Here is a 16,476-nt window from a genome sequence, read left to right on the forward strand (position 1 = left end):
GAGACTGCAGCCTGGGGCCCTGAGCCCCACCACCAGGAGCTGAAGCTGTAGCCTGAGCAACTTTGCATTGTGCTGTCCCCTGTGGCATGGGACCTCGGGCAATTGACCTCCTTGCTACCTTCTAACACTGACCCTGGCTTTTACATGCAGAAAAACAAATTGTGGCACAGCTGGGCAGTGGAGTGTTTATAGCATGCTGGGGTGGGGGGGTGCTCAAAGAAAAAGGTTAAGAACCCCTGATTTAGAGAACGCAGTGGTTAAAACACAGGCTGCCTGGATATACTAGTGCTCTTCTTCTGCAGCATCTTGTTTTGGGGGCTGGCCACTTCCAGTTGCCATCTCAACAGAGGTGGATGAGCAAGCTGAGAACAGGCCATGTGCTCTGAGAACTGGCAATTATTTTAAAGCACTTACTGCATTTCTGCTCTTCTGATGTCCTGTTTCCATAGAAACTAGGACTGGAAAAGGCAGTTTCCCTTATCAGCATTTCTCCTTCCCCCACTTGGATAAGCATTAGAACCGTGTAATGTAGGAACTAGCCCAACCTGCAGGACTACATCAGACAGCTGCATGCCAGACCCCGCCTTGTTCCCATATTAGCAGGGTGGGGCTGCAGTAAGACACCACATGCTAGCCTTACCTGTACAGAGGAGAGGAGGGACAGGGTGGAAGGACACACTTGAATCAAAACATTAATATTAACCCCCCAGAACGCCCTCTTTCTCCCCTCCTCCCACCCAATACAATGGGGAGGGGCTGTCTCCTCTATTCATTCCCGTACTGAGACATTCCAAGAACCATACCGAAGGCGGCAGGCCCTTTGGCCAAGGCTTTCAAAAGTGACTAGTGATCTCATGGGCCCACACTGAGCCACCTGAAGGAGGCTGGACTTTCAGAGAGGTCTGGCCTCCTGAACGTCAGGCCCCTTTAAGGTGGCTCACGTTGGACATCGAAAGCTTGAAGCCCCCACTCACCAACACGCTGAATCATGACTAGACAACCCAGAACCACTAGTAACTTGCCAACATTTTCACCTTCAATTGTTTTGAAAGCACGCTACTATTCTGATTGCTCTGTACTAACATAGTCCTAAAACAGAACCAGCGTAGAATTCTTTGTTTGCATCCCTATTTCTGTACAGGAGGGTTTAAGGCAATTAAATTATTAGAAGAATAAGACACATCTTTCACCAGTTGCTAGCTCGTGTCACCCCTGCCCTTACACTCTGTCCGCCCAGCTCTGGTATTGCTGGGAAATCCTGCTGGGCCAGCTTTGGCAGCACAGACTGGCTCCCAAACCAATGGCAGATATTCTAGCGCCAGCATCTTTTACTCGCTTGAAAACATTTCCTCCTTGTATGAAACTAATGCGTTTATTGCTCTCAGAGGCAGAGACAGCCCTTGCGGCAGAAGGAAATCCCAAAGTGAAGTTACAAGCTCGCTGTGCTCTGTGCACTGCAGTAGCGTAAGCGCTCACCATGCCGGAACCTGCAGCAGCATGGTGAAGTGAGTCGAGGGTGGCAAACTGAGTCATGCCAAAGGGTTAGCAAGTGCAGCCCAAGCCTGGACCACGGGGGCGAGCAGCACATCTGAGGACACTTTAATCAGACGTTACAAACCGAAATCAAAGCAAAGGGATAAGACTGAGTGTAGATCCCATCAGCCACTTGACATTTCAGAGAGGACTTGCAGTCCCCACAACCAGAGATGGCCCCAATCCAAGGCGGTCTCAACACTCCTGAATGGCAGTAATAATGGGCCCAAGCCAAATTAACCCTGCCCTAATCAAACACTCTGGCTCCCATTCACGCTCTTCTCTCTGCTATTAAGACAAAAAGCCCACTTCATTTCCCCTTTAGTGGCACTTCCCTGCTAAAATGCCTGTTCTCTTGCTCTTAAAATATTGGTCATTTCATCAGGACACTCTTCGGGGGAGGCTCTAATGTTTGCTCTTTTAAGCAAGGAATTGAGCCTTTTCATCTTGCAGTGGTGAGGGAATTTGTGCCCAAAGGGATGGGCCATCTGAGTTCACAGACATTTTGTATGGCTCCAGCTGTGCCCTCTGTTCTAAGCCTGGAGTTAGCGTGGATGCAGGTGAGTAACGGGATGTAGAATCTGGGCTTTGTCACTTACACAGCACTCTGTGTCGTCAGAGCGATCAACTAGTTACCATAAGCTTCCTGACCGGCAAGTATAATCCCCATTTTATAGACAGGGAAAACAGGTAGAGAAGCCAAGTGACAGCCCTGCCTGAAATTTACAGGAGTCCCCCCTATTCCCAATCACACGGCCATTCACCCAGACCCATGCCGTCTCATTGATCTGCTGCACGGCCTGTTGTAATGACGGCTTCTTGGAGCAGCTAGTCCTAGAACCCACAAGAGAAGAAGCAATTCTTGATTTAGTCATAAGGGGCGCACAAGATTTGGTCCAAGAGGCAAATATAGCTAAACTACTCAGTAATAGCAACCACTATGTAATTAAACTTAATATCCTTGGTGCGGGGGAGGAAACCACCCAAAAAAGCGCACTGCAGGAGCATTTACCTTCAGAAAGGGGAACTACACAAAAAGGAGAAAACTAGTTAAACTGAAAATGAAAGGAACAGTCAGAAGAGTGAAATGCCGGCAAGCTGCATGGAAACTTTTTAAAAACACCATAATAGAGGCTCAAATTAAATGTATACCCTGAATTAAAAATAATAGAAAGAGGACCAAAAAACCAGCACCATGGCTATACAGACGAAGAGAGACTGTTAGAGGCAAAAGGGCATCCTTTAAAAATTAGAAGTCAAATCCTACTGAGGAAAATACAAAAGAGCATTTACACCTGGCTTGCCAGAGTTTAAGTATAATTAGGCAGGCCAAAAAGGAAACCAAAACACAACTAGCAAAAGACACAAAACAAAGAGCAAAAAATTGTAAGTACATCAGAAGCAGGAAGCCTGCCAAACAATCAGTGGGGCCACTGGATGATCGACATGCTAATGGAGAATTCAAGAAAGACAAGGCCATTGAGGAGAAGTTAAATAAATTCTTCGCATCCATCTTCACTGCAGAGGATGCGAGGGAGATTCCCACACCTGAGCCATTCTTTCTCCGTGACAAATCTGAGGAATTGTCCCGGATTGAGGTGTCAGTAGAGGAGGTTTTGGAACAAACTGATATTACTGTTTAATAGGGCTGTCAATTAATTGCAGGTAATGCCTGCGATTAACTGAAAACAAAATTAATGCATTAATTTAACACTTTAACTGCATGAAGCCCCAGCCCTGAGCCCCACACCCCCAGCCTATATTTGAAAATATAGAAAACACCAAAAAAAATTTGAATAAATGGTATTCTATTATTGTTTAACTGTGCAATTAAAACCACAGTTAATTGCAATTAATTTTTTTTAGTTGCTTGACAGCCCTACTGTTTAATGTACATCATCAGGACCAGATGATGATATTCACCCAAGAGTTCTGAAGGAACTCAATAGTGAAATTGCAAACTACTAACTGTGGTATGTAAAACCTATTGCTTAAATTAATTTCTGTACCAGATGACTGGAGGATAGCTAATTTGACACCAATTTTTAAAAGAAGGCTCCACAGGCAATCCTGGAAATTACAGGCCGATAAGCCTGACTTGAGTACCAGGCAAATTGGTTGAAACGATAGTGAAGAACAGAATTATCAGACACACAGAAGAAAACGATTTGTTGGGGAAGAGTCAGCATGGCTTTTGTAAAGGGAAATCATGCCTCACCAGTCTATTAGAAGTCTCTGAGGGGTTCAACAAACATGTTGACAAGGGTGATCTAGAGGATACAGTGTACCTGGATTTTCAGAAAACCTTTGACCAGGTCCCTTACCAAAAGCTCTTAAGCAAAGTAAGCAGTCATGGGATAAAAAGGAAGGTCCTCTCATGGATCAGTAACTGGTTAAAAGACAGGAAACAAAGGGGAGGAATAAATGGTCTGTTTTCATAATGGAGAGAGGCAAATAGTAGACAGTCCCCCGAGGATCGGTACTGGGACCTGTAAATTAGAAAGTTGCAGAGAAGGGCAACAAAAATGATTAGGAGTATGGAACAATTTCCATATGGGGAGAGATTAAAAAGACTGGGACTTTTTAGCTTGGAAAAGAGACAACTAAGGGCGGATATGATAGAGATCTATGAAATCACGAATGGTGTGGAGAAAGTGTTATTTACCCCTTCACACAACACAAGAACCAGGGGTCACCGCATAAAATTAAGAGGCAGCAGGTATAAAACAATCAAAAGGAAGTATTTTTTCACAGAACGCACAGTCAGCCTGTGCAACTCATTGCCAGGCCAAAAGTAGGACTGTGTTAAAAAAAAAAGAACTAGATAAGTTCATGGAGGATAGGTCCATCAATGGCTATAAGCCAAGATGGTCAGGAATGCAAAACTGTGCTCTGGGTGTTCCTCGCCTCTGACCGTCAGAAGCTGGGAGTGGACAACAGGGGATGGATCACTTGACAAGTACCCTGTTTTGCTCATTCCCTTTGTAGCATCAGGCAGACAGGATACTGGGCTAGATGGACCATTGGTCTGGCCCAAACTGGCCGCTCTTATGACAGCATCATGAGAAGCAGGTACCCGAGAATGCTATTTCAGCCAACTCCCATCACTCCTGGAAGTGCAGCTTCCAGGGCTAGCATTTCTGTGTACTGACTTAGTTCAGGTCAAGACAGCTTGTCAAGCAGGTCAAGACATGTTTACCCTATATTTCCCTCCTTGCTACCCATTCATAATTATTATGAGGGATCTTTTCTAACTGTGAACAAGCAAAGAAATGTAACCCCCAAAATTTCTCTACATATATTAGTCACCACAGCAATACAATCCTATAACCACTAAGTAGTACTGGAAAAGCTGCACATTGACTCTCCTTTGAAAATCAACAGTGTCATCATCACAACCTCCTTTACACACACATGCACAGGACAGGAATTTCACTGTCACACTTAAGCCACCCACGCTGTAGGGCTACAACAAAACAAAGCTTCTCCCAGCTTTTACAGCCCCAGTGTTCAGCAGCCGCAAGCTTCCCATGCTGGGAAACAAAGATATACACTGGAAATAGAAGCCAGGTGATTGCTAATGGGGTCCGGTCATTCTCCAAGGTGGGAGCACAGAGACTGGAATGTGGTACCAGAAAGACACTCTCCCCTCGTACAAAACACCAGGAAACCCCAACTCCATCTCAGTCTTCTGCTGCCCCATCTACTATACTTTGCTCACTGCAGCATGTTTTAAAGAGAATGAAAAAGCAGCAGCAACCTTGGGTAATTCCAGGCCTCATAACTTCGTTCACAAGTAAGAACTACAGCCAGGGCCCAAAGTCGAAAATTCATAGAAGTGGGAAGGCTCCCAGTTAGAATTTACTACTAGGCAGCTATACTGCCAGTCACGAAACCTTGTACCCACTCCTAACATTAACACTTGTGTTTGTAAAAGGACAATAATTATGAAGACTGCAAAGAGGCAAGAAAGGGACAAAGAACGCATGCCATTTTGACTTAGAGACACCCTCACTCGCACAGTCACACATTCAGATTATTTTCTCTGCCACCTGTGCACTACCTAACATAGGCAGATAGATGGTGAACAACCATGAGGTTAGCTTCCTGCCGTAAGAGGGTAGATATAGGTTTTCAAATTCAACAGGGGGTGATCCATAGTCAAGTTACACACAACCGATGGCTGCTCTGAAGGCCAGTCTGAGAGTACCAGTCCAGGTACCAACATATAAGAGACCTCCAGAGAACAAAGGAATGGATGGGCCACAAAGACAGGATTACCCTTTAGCTCCTAGAGGCGATCTCCACCGAACAAGCCTTAACAGGGTGGATAAAAATCAATGATTTAAAAATAAAAATTAAAACAAAAAACAGATTTTTATTTAAATCAGATTTTTTGATAAAATGCTTTTTGAGGAAAAAATCTGATCTAAAGATACTTTTAATTAAGATACATTAAGATCTCTCATCATGGAATAGAGATTATAAATTCTAATTCTATAGTATGAGACAATATATTCATGTAATGTTTAAGAAAAGTTTTGTAAAGGAGTTCCAACAGTTCATGGATTAGGGACCCAATCATATGCGGTTCCAGGGGCTTCTGTATAGAGATTATTTAGGTTAATCTTTCTGTCTACCCAATGGGACTCCGTGCTCAGTCTAGAAGATACCATCAGAGATGCTTAGTTTTGCAGTTCTCAAACTGTGGATTTGTGTCTCCAGAGATAACATACTAGTTAACAGCAAAAATGGTATTAAAAAAATAATATATAAAGGTGAGAAATAACAGACCTCAACCCTATTGTCCCTCTGCAAATTTGTATATATAGAATCAATCCCTTACCTCTCTCTAAAAGTGCAAAGTTTCAGAAAGTTCAATGAATAGAAGATTGTTGGGGGCAGAATAGATTTGGACAAGGAGAAGAAGTTTGGAGATAAATGTGAGAAGGGAGGGACAGGCAGTAGAAACAAAAGTGAAACTGTTTGATCAGCATATTCCAGAAGTCTTGAGGTCTTTCTGAGTGTAGCCCTCATTGATTTGAGATCTACCATACCATTCTCTCACTAGAAGAGAAAACCTATAATGGCCGTAAAAGAGACCCAGTTTGGGAATAAGAACCATTCAAAAAATATATGTTTGCTGATGATGTTTTAAAGAAAGTCACACCAGTGAACTGGTGGAAGTCACTTAAGCACTTGGATTCAGAGACAGTTGAAGTTATATTCTCACTTTTAAAAGCAATAGCTTCTTCAGCCAGTGTAGAAAGAATATTTTCTTCCTTTGGACTAATTCACTCCAAATCGAGAAATCATTTAGGACCTGACAAAGCAGGAAAGCTTGTTTTTCTTTTCCAGATTATGAACAAACAGGAAAATGAAGACGAGTTAGCTGCAGAAGCCAATATTTTAAGTTTCTCACGTTGACCTGGCTGACACAGTCGATTTAATTTTTGGTTGTTTTTTTTTTTTAATATTTCATTTAACTATTTTAGTTAAAGAATTTTAACAAAAACAAACCTGATTTTAAAAAAAAAAACTTGAATGTTTAAATTCAAAAATTCATGTTTGTTTTGTTAAAATATGTTTGCTGTTGAAGAAAAAAAAATCCAGAATATATAATGTTGATTTAGTTAAACCCTGAGCCTTAATTATCCCGTAAGCAACGTGGCAGGATGACACCCAGGAGCTTGCACTGCCACTACTGTGTCTGCTATGAAGAGAGGACTCAGCCTCCAGGACTAGCCAGCTAGTATCTTCCACCTGCATTAAACCCACCTCAAAATTAAAAATATTAACTCCAGGAGACTCCCTTCAATGAGTGCCCCCTGGGGCCAGTTATTTCCCCTCTTCTGATCCCTCTCCAGGTACTACTTTCACATAAAACATTCAGAACGAAGATTCAAACCTTACAACGGGCACAGGTTTCTCTCCAAAGCACCCATCCAGCTGCCAAGGTCTCAGCCACCACAGGGGCTTCTTACAGCTCTGCACACCCCAGTAGCTGAGGTGGCCTCTGCTCCAGGTGGCTGCAGCCACAGAATGGGCTGCACACCTGCCCAGAAAGCAGACACACCTGCAAGTGTGAGTCCCGCCCATCTGCCCCCCCTCAGGGTCCCGACTGGATTCCACGCTACAAAGCTGATCTACAACAGTGGCCCCATCCTCTCTATCATGCGGTGCCAACCACAGCAAAGGACTAGAGTTGGAAAAGCCCTGCCATGCTTTGGATTCCCCATAGGGCAACGGGCCTGCTGCTGAAGGAGGAGTAGGGGGGACAGGAACAGAGGAGGAAGACATGGGGGGGGGAGTGAAGAGCTCAGAGTGGGGGAATCCTGAATATCCCCCCAGCCTTGCTGCCAGCTCAGAGCTGCTCCCCTAAGGTGCAGGGGTGGCATGGGGGGGCAGACATGGGAGGGCAATTAGAACTGAGTTGGGAGTAGCTTTAGGGGACGGTAAGGGGGTGAGACTCAGGGTCTAGGAGGAAAAGCGGGGGGTTGAGGCTGCTAGGGAAAAGGTCAAGGACGGGGGGAAGGGGTGCGAGGTTGGGGGAAGGAAGAAGGGAGTGAGACAAGGGATCTTGGGGCCTGAGGAGCAGGGTCTTCCAGGGGTAAACTGGGGGTGGGAGGGGAGGAGATGGAGGCCAGGGGTCCCACTGCAGGAGGCTGGGGGAATGGAAGGGGGGTCCCGGGGATGGGATCCCCCGGGGGAAGCTGGAGGGAATAGAAGGGGGCTGGGGACCCCCCGGGGAAGGCTGGAAGGGGGGCCGAGGGGCCCCCAGGAGAGAAGGAGGGGCGCTTACCGGGCAGCGCTCCGGGCCGGTGTCAGTGCTGCCCCGCGCGGGCCGCTCCAGCTGCCATCCCCACTCCCGGCTCTGCCCAGGCCCTGCGGGGCAGGCAGCTCGGCGGCCAGCTGATCCCGGCGCCGCCTCACGTGACCGGATCTCGTCACGTGACCCGAGGGGGGGTTTGCTGCGGCCGGGCTTGTTCGTCGGGGGAGGGGGGCAGCGGCCAACCCCCCCGCCAGGCAACACAGCTCAGCCCCCGTGCCGGGCTGGCCCTATCTGCTCCCACGCCCTCCCCGGGTTCGGTTCCTGCCCAGCCGCCAGGGTTGGAAATTTCCTATTTAAAAACAAAAACAGCGGAGAGTCTCCCCAGATCCCGCGACTCCAGGTGCCAGGGCTTTGCTGAGCACCCTGTCACGAGGTTCTTCGTGAGATCACCGGAGTTAGCCACACTGCTGCGGCCTCTCCTGGGCCCCCTCCTGTGTCTGGAGGAACTCGCATGTGCCCCTCCCTAGTTGCCTCCCCCAGTGTTTGGGGTGGGGGGCTCTGCTTCCTTTACTTCCCTCCCTGTGCCCCTTTGGCTCTCTGTTTCACTGGGCTGCGCTTGGCTCAAGCTCTGCTCCTGATGGGGGCTCAGACCAGCTGGCAAACACCCTTCCTGACCTCGAGCAGCATTTTATCTACCTGGTTTAGGCGTTCATGGGGAGAACTAAGATAAATATGTTTCTCCCCTCTGCAGCCTCCATCCCCTAACTGTCCCATTGTTGTGGGGTAGCATTAGAATAGCTCAGCTTCTCTCTCTGTAGTGTAGGTGGCTCAGTGCTGTTTTATTTCTTAGCTCCTCACTTAAGTCCCTCCCCACACCAGCACCTTTGCATCTCCCCCTCTTTCAGCCAGTTGCTTCAGTGCCTCTTCTCATCCTCACTCAGATCCCTCTTCCCCAAGAGCATAACGCTTTCTCCCTTCCCTAAGAGAGAGGGACCTTTAGCCCTGGCTTAGTTTTCTCCTGGAAGAGATGTTGTCCTCCTTACTTAAAGACATCCATTCCCCCTCTTTTCATCCAAAGCCCAGACGGAGCAGCTGGGGCTCTCCCCGCTCAAAGAGAACCTGACGCATTTTCTTTCCCCCAGGACAGCATTTGGAAAGTTGGAGTTTGGGAGGGTTGAATTGCAGAAGCTAAAATCTCCTGCCTGGTCAATGGGCATGCAGCCAGCACAGCCCTTTGCACAGAGAGGGAAGGCTCCATAAAGCAGACACTTTGTGCTCTCTGTAGACCTTTAGCAAGCACTGCAGGCTGCATAGTGGCTCTCCAGTTGGTGCAGCAAGCAGGTGCCTGACATAAGAGCCCTGACTTCATTTTCTGATCAGTTTTGCCTTCTTGTCCAAGTTGATTAGTGAGGGGGAATCTCCCTTTTTACCCGCAGGAGTCCAATTGTCTTGATGGATCTATCTTCTGCCCTGCCTCATGCAGACATGCCACTCTCTGGAACAGTCAGCTCTGCCAGCAGCACCGACTGGCCCTATGCTTGTGCATCAGGGCAGTGCCAGTCAAATCAGGGATGTTCCTGTGCATGTGCACTAGTGTGTGGGGGGCACTCTATACCTCCCCTCCCCAAATTTAGCATATCAGGGCAGGGACACCCATAATTAGCTCTGAGACTCTGGTCAGTGGCGGAGCTGTATCACTTACTCTTTAGTGAGCCCACAAGAGTGAAGAGGAGTAAAGCAATTTGGATGTCAAGTGACATCTCCTTAAAGTGGATGAAAGGCCAAATTATGGGGATTCTACTATATGTGCATCCAAAATCCAGGGTTCTCCAAGACTACTACTCCAGATCCTTGTGGAATGAATCATACTTAACTGTGCAGTGAGTAAGTGCTGCCCATTCCTCTATGCTGCCCATCCCATTTCTAGCTAGCATCCCATCTCCACTGGCCAACATGGGGGAAAGAGATGAGTGCAGGAGAGGAAAGGAACTGCAGGAGAAAACCAAGATGAAAAGTAGGGCTGAAATCTCAATGGAGAAGAAGGCTTTAAAGATTGGAGGAAAAAAATATTACCTGGCTACTTTAAAAGACAATGAGACAGGGACGGAGAGACAGAGGTGGGGAGACACAAGAACTCAAGGGAGAGCAAGTAAGCTGTGTTTATTTGATAGAAGATGGGTGTTTTTACTGTACTTTGGAAATTGTTCTCTATAGATGCAGCAATAAGGGCCAAGACTGAGTCCATGGGGTTGCCCAGAGTGTAAATTAGGTCCCAGTTTGGCCGTGAGTCAAAGGATACAATAAACACTTGATAAACTACTGGGGACCCTAGACCTGATTCACCACTGTGTTACACTGGATGGTGGTGTAATGCCGTTGGAGTAGTTCAGGCCCAAAGGTTCTCCCCACCCTACCCCTCAGCCTCCTGTTGTAAAATCCTATCTCTGCTACTCACCCCTTTAGCACTGATTTTCCTTCAAAGAAACTGTAGCTATACCAGGCCCCCAGTGTGAGAGGGTCTTTGTGTGTATTTCTAAAGTACCCATCATAGAGTATCTAAGCCATGAATTCCCATTGGCCTTTATGATACTCTCTCCCTAGGGGAGGGTGTGACACTGTATCTCGGGGAAACACCCTGCACTCCCATGTTCATCCTTATAATACAATTGTGTGGTGTCCAATGCAAAGTTTGTTATGTTGGGTGTCTTGGGAGGGCTCATGATGCACTGAGCATTGTTGTCATAGTAATATAATAGCATATAGTTATGAGGATGAAAATGTGTCCTCATGGCTTAAAACAAGCCCAGGCAAAATTCTTCAGGAACAGAGGGGCAATTCACACATCATCAGGACATGTATGGGACAAACCCAGCCCAGCCTCACAGGAACAAAGGACACTGGCCTAGGCAGCAACAAAGGAACTCTTGGACTCTCCAGTGCGTCACCCCTTGGCCAGTTTGGGACTGCAATGAGGTAATGCTCACCTGACCCTGAAGGGGAGGGGGGGCAAAGCCAAGAGGGAAGAAAGAACATGATAAAAGGGAGAGACATTTGCCATGCGCTTCCTCTCTCTCTTCCACCTCCATCTACAGACACCACCAGCAAGCGACTGAAGCGCTGATCAAAGGGGAGAGCCTGGCTGAAGGGCAACAAGCCAGCCTGTGGAGAGAAGCATGTAAGGGCTTGGCTACACTTGCAAGTTGCAAGTTACAGCGCAATAAAGGAGCCCTGGGCGCACTAGCTCACTACCCGGCCACACTGGCAAAGCATGTAGAGGAGAGGAAAGTGATCAGGAACAGTCAGCATGGATTCACCAAGGGCAAGTCATGCCTGACTAATCTAATTGCCTTCTATGACGAGATAACTGGCTCTGTGGATGAGGGGAAAGCGGTGGACGTGTTGTTCCTTGACTTTAGCAAAGTTTTTGACACGGTCTCCCACAGTATTCTTGCCAGCAAGTTAAAGAAGTATGGGCTGGATGAATGGACTATAAGGTGGACAGAAAGTTGGCTAGATTTTCGGGCTCAATGGCTAGTGATCAATGGCTCCATGTCTAGTTGGCAGCCGGTATCAAGTGGAGTGCCCCAAGGGTCGGTCCTCAGGCCTGTTTTGTTCAATATCTTCATAAATGATCTGGAGGATGGTGTGGATTGCACCCTCAGCAAGTTTGCAGATGACACTAAACTGGGAGGAGCGGTAGATATGCTGGAGGGTAGGGATAGGATACAGAGGGCCCTAGACAAATTAGAGGATTGGGCCAAAAGAAATCTGATGAGGTTCAACAAGGACAAGTGCAGAGTCCTGCACTTAGGATAGAAGAATCCCATGCACCACTACAGACTAGGGACCGAATGGCTCGGCAGCAGTTCTGCAGAAAAGGACCTAGGGGTTACAGTGGACGAGAAGCTGGATATGAGTTAACAGAGTGCCCTTGTTGCTAAGAAGGCCAATGGCATTTTGGGATGTATAAGTAGGGGCATTGCCAGCAGATCGAGGGACGTGATTGTTCCCCTCTATTCAACATTGGTGAGGCCTCATCTGGAGTACTGTGTCCAGTTTTGGGCCCCACACTACAAGAAGGATGTGGAAAAATTGGAAAGAGTCCAGTGGAGGGCAACAAAAATGATTAGGGGACTGGAACACATGAGTTATGAGGAGAGGCTGAGGGAACTGGGATTGTTTAGTCTGCGGAAGAGAAGAATGAGGGGGGATTTGATAGCTGCTTTCAACTACCTGAAAGGGGGTTCCAAAGAGGATGGCTCTAGACTCTTCTCAGTGGTAGCAGATGACAGAACGAGGAGTAATGGTCTCAAGTTGCAGTGGGGGAGGTTTAGGTTGGATATTAGGAAAAACTTTTTCACTAGGAGGGTGGTGAGACACTGGAATGCGTTACCTAGGGAGGTGGTGGAATCTCCTTCCTTAGATAGTTTTAAGGTCAGGCTTGACAAAGCCCTGGCTGGGATGATTTAGTTGGGATTGTTCCTGCTCTGGGCAGGGGGTTAGACTAGATGATCTCCAGAGGTCCCTTCCAACTCTGATATTCTATGATTCTATGAACAATGCTGCCTCTGTTAAGTGTTGCATTTTGCCTTTACAGATGCAACCTTGAGATCTTAGCCGTCCATGTTATCACCGGCCGAAAGACTCCAAAGAATCAGAAAGAGGCCACATAGAAGTAAGGAAGACATGTTGCATAAAATAATGCAACATTCAAGTAATGAAAATTGAAAAGTGCAGAGTGGTGGGACAGTGAAAGGAGGATCCGCCAGCATAATGAGGAGCACCAGCACAAAAGCGCAGTACTCCGGCAGCAAAGCACGGATCGGCTAATAAGCATAATGGAGCGCCAAGCGGACTCGATCCAGGCGCTCATAGCCATGCAGGCGGAACACTACCATGCTTGACCCCCCTTGCAGGCCTTGTCCCAAAACTCTTTCCTTTGTGCCCTCATGTCACCTCCAACCCACTTTCCCCAACATCCGGGTTCTTACCGCCACCAGCTGCCTCCAACACCTGTAGCTTCACCACCCAGCCCTGAAAACTACGACCTTTACCCTCTTCATTCAACCCCCATCACCATGCAGTGTAGCCATCCTGAAGTGCAGTACTCATTGCATAGCACTCCAGACAGGAAGGCTGAGTATGATAACAGGACATACACAAACCTGCGATTGTACCATTCCCCACCCCACCCCCTTGCCCTTTCTGTTTCCCAAGCAGTTGTGTTTCTTTTCAATAAATGGATTTTTTGGCTTTGAAAACAGTCTTTGTTATTGCATTAAGTAAAAGATACCTTAGCCCAGGAAAGAAACAGGCACTGCAAGTCAGCATAGCAAACACAGATTCCTACTAACATTGGAACCACTGCACTTCACTCCCGTGCAGGGCACCAGACATTACTGGTGGCTTTCAGCCTCAAATTGCTCCCTCAAGGTATCCCTAATCTTTGCAGCCCCGCACTGGGCCCCTCTAATAGCCCTGCTCTCTGGCTGTTCAAATTCAGCCTCCAGGCGTTGAATCTCCGAGTTCCATGCCTGAGTGAATTGTTCACCCTTCCCTTCACAAATGTTATGGAGGGTACAGCACGCAGATATAATCGCGGGGATGTTGTCGTCGGCCAGGTCCAGCTTCCCATACAGAGAGCGCCAGCAGCCCTTTAAACGGCCAAAAGCACACTCCACAGTCATTCTGCACCAGCTCAGCCTGTTGTTGAACCGCTCCTTGCTGCTCTCAAGGCTCCCTGTGTAGGGTTTCATGAGCCATGGCATTAAAGGGTAAGTGGAGTCTCCAAGGATCACAATGGGCATTTCGACTTCCCCTAGGGTGATCTTCTGATCTGGGAAAAAAGTCCCGGCTTGCAGCTTCCTGAACAGGCCAGTGTTCCAAAAGATGTGTGCATCATGTACCTTTCCAGGGCAGCCTGCATTAATGTCAATGAAACACCCACAGTGATCCACAAGCGCCTGGAGAACCATAGAGAAATACCCCTTCCGATTAACGTACTCGGAAGCTAGGTGGGCTGGTGCCAGAATTGGAATATGTGTGCCATCTATCACCTCTCCGCAGTTAGGGAAACCCATTTTTGCAAAGCCATCCACAATGTCATGCATGTTACCCGGAGTCATGGTTCTTCTGAGCAGGATGCAATTAATGGCCCTGCAAACTTGCATCAATACAATTCCAATGGTTGACTTCCCCACACCAAACTGGTTAGCAACCGATTAGTAGCTGTCTGGACTTGCCAGCTTCCGGATTGCAATAGTCACCCGCTTCTCCACCGTCAGGACAGCTCTCGATCTCGTGTCCTTGCGCCGCAGGGTGCGAGCGAGCTCCTCGCACAGTCCCATGAAAGTGGCTTTTCTCATCCGAAATTTCTGCAGCCAGTGCTCGTCATCCCAGATTTGCATGACGATGTGATCCCACCACTCAGTGCTTGTTTCCCGAGCCGAAGGGCGGCATTCCACGGTGGTGAGCATGTCTGTGAATGCCACAAGCAAACTCGTGTCATATGCGTTACTCGAGTTGATATCGTTGGAGCCCTCACTGTCACTTTGGATCATAAGGAATAACTTGACTGACAAACGTGACGTGCTGGCAAGACTCGTCAGCATACTCCTCAGCAATTCGGGCTCCATTCCCGCAGACCGAAAGGGAAGACAGAGCGCGCAGTACAAAAAACATTGAAAGATGGCGCCAAATGTGGACGGAAGCACAGGGATCGCTGGGATGCAAAACAATGCATCACAGGGCGCTGGGACAGGACCCAGAATGCCCTGCACCCCCCTGCCTGCTTCCCACAAGCCACAGCATCAGAATGGGAAGAGGTGCTCTGTGGGGTAGCTGCCCATAATGCACCGCTCCCAATGCCGCTGCAAGTGCTGCAAATGTGGCCACGCCAGTGCGCTTGTTCCTGTTAGTGTGGACAGACTGCAGTGCTTTACCTACTGTGCTCTCCAAAGGCAGATTTAACTCAAAGCGCTCTACGTCTGCAAGTGTAGCCATGCCTAACTTTGTAAGGGCACTGAAAGTGTTAAAATCAGCTTAGAATGTGTTTTGCTTTTATTTCATTTGACCAATCTGACTTGTTGTGCTTTGACTTATAATCACTTAAAATCTATCTTTTGTAGTTCATAAATTTGTTTGTTTATTCTACCTGAAGTAGTGCCTTTGGTCTGAAGCATGTCAGAAACTCCCCTTGGGATAACAAGCCTGGTACATATCGATTTCTTTGTTAAACTGATGAACTCATAAAAGCTTGCACCGTCCAGCGGGCATAACTTGACACTCCAAGATGGAGGTTCCTAGGGTTGTGTCTGGGACCGGAGATATTGGCTAGTGTAATTCGGTTGCACAATCCAAGCAGCGGCAGGTCAAAAGTGCTCACTCACATAGCTGGGAACAGCTTACATGCCAGAGGCTGTGCGTGAACAGCCTGATAGTGGGGGTTCTCACAGCATAGCAGGGTAAGGCTGGCTCCCAAAGTCAAGGATTGGAGTGACCTAGCAGATCACCAGTCCAGATAATACCAGGGGAATGTCACAGAGGGAGCCCCCTAAATAACCACAACTGAGAAGACTCAATTTGTTCTTGAATATGAATTGACTCATCATCTTGTCATCAGTCTAACCACTCCCACCTCCATCCCCATGATCTCTGCTAAATAAAAACCCAGGCCCTGATCCTGCATTTCAGTCTGTGCCATTAGACCCCTGTGCCCATACTGAGCCCCTTTGACTTCATGGGCATGAGTCTTCCACCTAGATCTGCATGTAGGTCTCGGCCCCACACTTCCCTCAGCCACCCAATCATAGGATGGCTCACATATCTGAGATTTGCCTCTACTAGAAATGACAGCTTATTACCTGAACAGAGGACCTCAGAGCTTCTATTGGCCGCTTCACTTGCGTGACTAATACAATACACATGGGCCATGATCCTGCATCACGTACACTCACTGACTTCAGGGTGGCTGATCTCGTGTGTATGGATCAATCCTATGAGTAAGGGTTATAAGAATATATCTGCTTCCACTCTCTAACGTGTTAGGTGGGAAGCATTGCTGCCCTGAGCCCAGCTTTCAGATTTATTTTAGAAAGACTGTTTTAGGCGTCACTGCTTTAGAGGTTTTTTTCCATTAAGTGGTTTTAGTTTAAAATGATTATTTACGTCTT

General features: G+C 47.5%; 1 protein-coding gene across 2 annotated transcripts in view; it reads right to left on the minus strand.

Annotated features, from left to right (window-relative positions):
* The window catches only part of ABCA3 (ATP binding cassette subfamily A member 3), an 87,892-nt gene extending 79,467 nt beyond the window's left edge, over positions 1–8,425 (minus strand). For both annotated transcript variants that reach the window (XM_073362876.1, XM_073362874.1), the window contains exon 1: positions 8,336–8,425. The gene's annotated coding sequence lies outside the window, so the exon portion shown is untranslated. The remainder of the gene's footprint in view (positions 1–8,335) is intronic.
* Positions 8,426–16,476: the final 8,051 nt, after the last annotated feature.

The sequence above is a fragment of the Lepidochelys kempii genome, chromosome 10, assembly GCF_965140265.1.
Source record: "Lepidochelys kempii isolate rLepKem1 chromosome 10, rLepKem1.hap2, whole genome shotgun sequence".
Taxonomy (NCBI): domain Eukaryota; kingdom Metazoa; phylum Chordata; order Testudines; family Cheloniidae; genus Lepidochelys; species Lepidochelys kempii.